Genomic DNA, 6,747 nt, shown 5'->3' with positions numbered 1-6,747 from the left:
AGCTGTTTTTAGGGTAGATATTTTTAGGAGAGAGGGTTAGCTTGAGAAAAAAAAACAATAGAGAGGGAGCCAGGGGAAAGAAAGTTTTACAAAAAGAGGAAGAGATATTTTTGAGCTGTAGAAAGCTTTAGGAATGAGCGTCTTCGGTTATTTTTTAAGAGGAGATGTTTTTGTAGGGGGTTAGCTTGGAGAGCCAACTGTAGAGAGAGGGAGTTATTTAGGCAGCAAGCTAAGGGGGAGGGTTCTAAGTGAGAAATCCATGGAAGGCAACCTGTACAGAAGAAGAAGAGAGTGAGCTTTAGGGTGAAGCTTAGAGAAAGTTTTGATTACAAAGGGAGGAGATTTTTAAAGAGAGACAAGTTTTGCTCTAGGGGGTTAGAGGGAGAGAGAGGTTTTTCTTTTGGAAATAGTTACAGAGAGTGGAGAGAGGAGGTGCTTTTAGGTTGCTCTTTTTGGGAGATATTTGCTGGGGATGGTGAGGTTTTTTTTTTTTTTTTTTTAGCTGGAGATACAAGTTTTGCTGGAGAGGGGGGGTGTTATTTGAGGCTTGAGAGACATTTTTGTTTTAGACAGAGAGAGATTTTTGGACATGTGTTCTTTGAGCTTGGGGAGCAAACAAGGGAGTCTTGGATTGCAAAGTATAAAGGCCTCCAACATTTTCTCGGAAGTGAGTTTTCTACTGTGTTTTTTTTTTCTTCTTGCTTTTTCTCTTCATCCACTATTATTGAGATGCGCTGCTATTGACTTTTGGATGATTTATGTTTTATTCTTCATAGTTGCTAGCCCCTCTGTTGCTCCTGTTTGTGCTCGAAATTTGATTTAATGCCATTTTACCTTCTCTGTGACATTTTAAATAATAAAAAAAAAACCTTTTAATTCACCCATCTGCAAGCCCACTAACTAAGAGATGAACTATAACTCTTAATACTTCATCCTATTTTCTTCCTTCATTGCTCTGTTTTTGCTAATTTCTCTCTACTCTTGGTGTTTTGACTTTCTTGGATACGAAGTCGTAATGAGGAGTGAGACTATAGGGTTTCAAGACTACCCTTTCATATCTAAGGGTCAAGCTTACAACGACTCCAGCAGGTTTCCAGGTCATCGAGAGGTATTTCTTTATATCAATGATTATGCCACTACGTTTGGGCTCACTAAGTTAGTCCGCTTTGAGACAAATGTGGTTTATGCTGGGTTGGTTAATGGAAAGTGGAGAGTTAGGTCTAGAATGGAAAATGGTGTGATAGCTGATGAGACTTTTTATGTAGTGGTTGTTTGCAATGGGCATAACACAAAGCCTCGTACTGCCGAAATTTTGGGGATTGATGCATGGTCGGGGAAGTAAATGCACAGCCATAATTATCGTATTCCTGACCCCTTTCGAGATCTAGTTGTAATTTTGATAGGGGTTGGTTCAAGTGATCTTGATATCTTTATGGACATTACTCAAGTTGCCAAAGAAGTTCACATTGCATCTAGATCAGCCAAGGTTGGAGTCTTGGGAAACATGTCTAGCTATGATAATTTGAAGCTGCATCCTATGGTAAAGATAGAAAGCATCCACAGGGACGGCTTTATGATATTTAATGATGGGAGTGTGGTTTTTTGCCGATGTTATTCTGCATTGCACAGGATACAAGTATCATTTCCCTTTTCTTGACACTAATGACATTATCACTATGGAAGACAATTGTGTTGGACCACTATACAAGCACACTTTTCCACCGGCTTTAGTAGCTTGGCTTTCCTTTATTGGGTTACCATTGATGGGTATTGGCTTCATCTTGTATGAATTTCAAAGCAAATGGATAGCAGGGGTTCTATCTAGTAGGATTGGACTCCCATCGGAAGAGGAGATGATGAGAGATGTTGAGGCATAGTACTTGTTGCTTGAGGCTTCAGGCACACCTAAGTGGTACACACGTGGCATTGGTCATTGTCGGATAGAATACATGGACTGATTTGCTAGCAAGTGTAGGATTCCAGGTGTCGAAGAATGGAGAAAGGAAATATATTATGCAACCAAAAAGAATTATTTTGTCCGTCCACACGCATTCCATGATGAATGGGAAGATGATGACTTGGCATTGAAAGCTCATGAGGACTTTGCCAAATGCCACTCAAATGGAGTTGATCGCACTTGCATCTCCTAATAAGCAGTTCAATCGGACCACCTAAAAATAAATCTAAAAGATGGAATGATGACTTTTGAAGATGGGTTTGCTACAGGGAAGAGAAGCTATAAGAGACCACACTTTTTGCATGGCCATCTTTGACACAAGTGTTTTTTTTTTTTCCATTTTACTATCTTTAACTTTTTAAAAATAATTTTTCAAATCCTTTTCTTCAAATAAATTTTCAGGTTTTAGTCTTTAAACTCTAAGTTTTTCTTCATCCTTAGAATTTTTAAGTTCCAAAAACCTATTTTTCAATAAAATTTTGCCACCACTTTTTCTTCTGACAAGTAATTTTCATAACTTCCATGATTTTAAAAATTTTTTAAAATAAGAAAGAATTAAATTTCGTAATTGTGAATAATGGAGTTATTGGAATTGATTCATGCAAAATAAATTGGGCTTTAGTGGGGACCCCATATACGTGATTTTATGACTGATTGATTGATTGGTTGATTTGATTGCCATGCGTGATTGATTTATTCTATTCTATGATATGCACATGATTATTCCATATTTGTTTACTAACCTTTGCTTCCCATGAAATAAATTAGGTCATCACTCAGGTACGTTCTTTGGCTCTCATATTCATTCTAGTATTTTGTTTTGATTTTCATTCGGTATCCATTGATTTGCTTATCAATCGCCATACTTGCTTCATTTTATTAGTAGAGACCCGTTTTTAGGGACTTAGAGGAGTGCTACGGTCTTTGCCGTACCTTCTCGATAAGTAACCTGACCCCCGAGCCCATTTTTGGTTTTCACAGACCACCTTTTCCAAATAATGAGTCACACTCAGGGTTTTTCTTTCTTATTTTGTTTACCCTTTAAAAATAAAACAAAAATAAGTGGTGACTCCAAGTCATTTTCTAATAAATAAAATCAAATTTTCAAATAAAAAGCAAGCTCGCCATCGAGTGGAAGCGCATGAGCCGAAATATGGGGTCCACAACCTCCCTAGGGGTTTATATAGAGCCCAAGAGGCTTATGGAGACTCCTACACTTAGCCATTGGTGGGAAGAGTGTGGAAGGTTCTAGAGATGCCTAGAGATGTCCATACATCTCTACACTATGGTGGAAAGCATGAGAGAAGTTTAAGGCTTTCTAGAGAATTCTAGATATTCCTTGTATATTCTTATACATAGGCTTGTACATAGAATTGTGTAGGGTGTTCTAGAATATTCCTGATTTGTAAGGAACCCTTCAAGGTTCTAGAGAGTTCCATTGGTGCCTATAAATAGGTGAGAGCCTCATTTGGCCAAAGCACTAAGCAAGTGAGTTCCAAAGCACTTGTAAAGCTTCCTTTGAGCAATAAAAGCTTCCATTCTTCAAGAGTTGCATAATATGCCTTCTAAAGCTTCCAAGTCGTGAGCATTTTAGCCTAGCAAGCTAAGCATCAAGAGTAAGACTGACTTAGCAAGATCAAGTGTCTTAACCTATCTAAGTGTCGCACGAGCTTAGGAAAAGACTAAGTTCGTGACAACAAGGTACATATTTATACTATATTTATGTGCATGAGGTTCCATATCCCAAACTTTTTTTTTGTTCTAATATTTTACATTTTTTTGTCACTAGGTTGAAGAAATTTTGGTAAGTATGGAGAAGACTTTTGAGAAATTGAAAAAATATATCCTACAAACAAATGTTCCTCTTATGGATGAAAGATGCAAAGAATAAGCTTTTAGCAATTAAAAAATATATATGGAATTGAAACATTTGCTTCTTCCTATGAGTAATGTTGTGCTAGAAGAAAATTTGAATGAAAATGACTCATGTGGTGGCATAGTTACATATTTCTTCCATCATGAACATTCAATATAAAATTGATGAACATGATAAGTTCTTGTTGATGTTTCATGTGTTGAAAAACACATACAACAATGGAGCACAAGCCTAGTACATCCAAGTTGTCACCCTACATTCATCAATCAATTAAGATAAAAATGTCTAAGAAATTCCAAAGCATGATTGTTGGATCAAAAAATATAGTGAATTACTTCATTGATGTTGTTTTGTTTAAATATTTAATAATATAGTGAACAATAACTAATGCTTATTAGAAATGTTTTGAATATATACAATGCCCATGTCCATTTTGCTAAATGTGGAGGATTCACATTCCTTAAGTATACTTGACTCTCTAATTGTGTATTATGTGTTTGATGTTTCATTAGACAAAAGGCTTGTAAACTCATTATTTTGAATATACTTTATGCAAGTCATCTTATGAAAGTTATACTTATTAAATACCTAAATTTTGCAGTGAACTTCGTTTTAATTTTCAATATGAGCATGCACATAAAAATGATTTCATGATTTTAGAACCTAGACAAGAATTACTAGATGTGGTAAAAACTACAAGAATAAACCAACTTCTTATTAATTTTGTTAAATAACTAATGTTGTTAACTATCTTTTGTTTCTTTTTTAGATCATAAATTTATTTGTATGCAAACTTAAAAATTTTGAAATGAAATTCAAATAAATACGATCTACGAGATGCTACCTACCCACTACATTTACGGTATGTTCATATTATATTTCTTATTAAAGTAAAAAATGTAACCTAATAAGTATTGTGATTTTTTTGTAAGCAAATGATTTTGCATAGTGGTAGAAAATTGTCAAGGTCTAGTAAAATATACACATAATCAAATAGATAAATGAAATGGAGGATTGTGATAAAGCATATTTATGAAAATCGTATTCAGATCATACTTATAAATAATTATCAATTCTAAAATGTGTGTTTTGCTTATATATACATTTTGTTGCATGATACATGTCCAAATCATTAGCATTTGTGAGTAATAAATCTTGAATAACGCAATATTTATATTTTATACTCATTGCCATCAAGAGAAAGGAACCATATGAGAACTACATCTGTGAAAACAATGACATATCTTATATTTTAATTAATTTTATTATTTTTTTAGTGTCAATTGTTAACTTATCATGTTATTTTATAAAAAGATATAATGATATGAATTAGGTCAAAGAGTGTACTCATTTTTTTAATCCTAATGGGCATGACAAGGATTTATCAAGTTTGCTCATTGAAAGGCCTACTTGGGTACATGAGCAAGACAATGGGTAAGCAAGCATAGCCATTTTATCAAATATAACGTGTTCTAAATAATATTTCTATTTATTAATTAGACAATTTTCTTTCTCATTTTCTATGCTAGGTGGGGTTGTAGAGTGCATGTCATCAATCATATGCAAAGATCGAAGTACATAGAGTCAAATTCAACCCCTATCCATTGAGAGTCTATACTTACTGGACACAAGTTAGCAATTAAATAGTGCTTGGTGATGAAAATAGAGAGAAAGTCATAATACTAAATAAAGTTCACATTCATGCAAAAAAGTAAGAGAAGAAAAGTATGGGATATAATCAAGAGTTGTTTTTTGTTTGTATGATGAACAAATGCAATAGTTGTTTTTTTGCATCATAGCTAGTTTACTCATTGATTCTAATACGAAGAACTCAAACCCGAAAATCTAGATGTGAAGTGGTTTATGGTAACCTACATTGAAAATATTTATAGTTATGCATAATATTTTGAAAGGAAATTCATATGACTAGATATTAAATGCTTAGGAAATTCACCCAATATATAGATAAATGAAATATGTTGTAGGCAAGTTACTCTACGACTCTTGGTTTGTGAAGTAATTTGGTGGATCTAAGCCATGAATCATACAAGTTTGTTTCTAGACCATTGTGGAATGTTTCAACTGTTCTCTATGATGATTTAATTTTTCAATTACTCTCATAAAAAATATTTTGCATGTCATAATTAAAATTATTAAAAAAATGTTAAACTTACATTTTGATAAAACTCATTTGTCTTATGTCTTGTTCCATGTTCTATGTTGTGATATATTAACATAAACTAATTCAATTTTTTTTCAATCAATTTAACCAAGTGAAAATAATTATAAAAGTGAATTCAATGAAGAGTTTGACCATACCATTTCCTCATTGAAATCTTCAATGTGGATGGGTGCATTGTGACTGTTAACGAACACTGAACATTTTAAAATGATGTGTCCTATTTTCTTACATTTTCCACAACACCTTGGTTTTTGGAATTTGTCTCTTAAGGTACCTAGATTACTTTTGGTCTTCATAATGTCAAGATCCTGAACATGGTGTTTTGTAGCTTTCAAAATTTCCCATAAACCTTTTGAATGAATTTTTACTAAGTTCTTCCATTTGACAAGTGAGTCTTTAAATTTCACATCTAACATTTTTAAAAGTTTTTTTCTATTGAAATGCAAAATAAGACATTCGTAAACACATGGAGCCGAGTACACCATATTGTATAATGTTAGCCATATCTTTTGACTTTCATTGTCATGGTAAACTTGAACCCCTTCTTTTGCTAACTTAGACCACCTTTTCATGATACAACTCTCAGTTATTTCTTCAAGGTGATCTATCTTCATCACAACAATCATGTGGGGATATGGAAAACTAACTAACTTAAACATCATACAAGTACATTTCATAAACTAATCACAATTACCATAAAATACTTTCAAGAAATTGTCAGAGCTTCTAAAT

At 33.5% G+C, this 6,747-nt stretch overlaps 1 pseudogene; it reads left to right on the top strand.

Moving 5' to 3' along the window:
* The first annotated feature begins 1,015 nt into the window (after window positions 1–1,015).
* Window positions 1,016–1,958, top strand: LOC109121627 (flavin-containing monooxygenase FMO GS-OX5-like; annotated as a pseudogene).
* Window positions 1,959–6,747: the final 4,789 nt, after the last annotated feature.

Source organism: Vitis vinifera, chromosome 18 (assembly GCF_030704535.1).
Source record: "Vitis vinifera cultivar Pinot Noir 40024 chromosome 18, ASM3070453v1".
Lineage (NCBI taxonomy): Eukaryota > Viridiplantae > Streptophyta > Magnoliopsida > Vitales > Vitaceae > Vitis > Vitis vinifera.
Note: the sequence above shows the minus strand (reverse complement) of the source record. Positions and strands in the feature narration are given on the sequence as shown.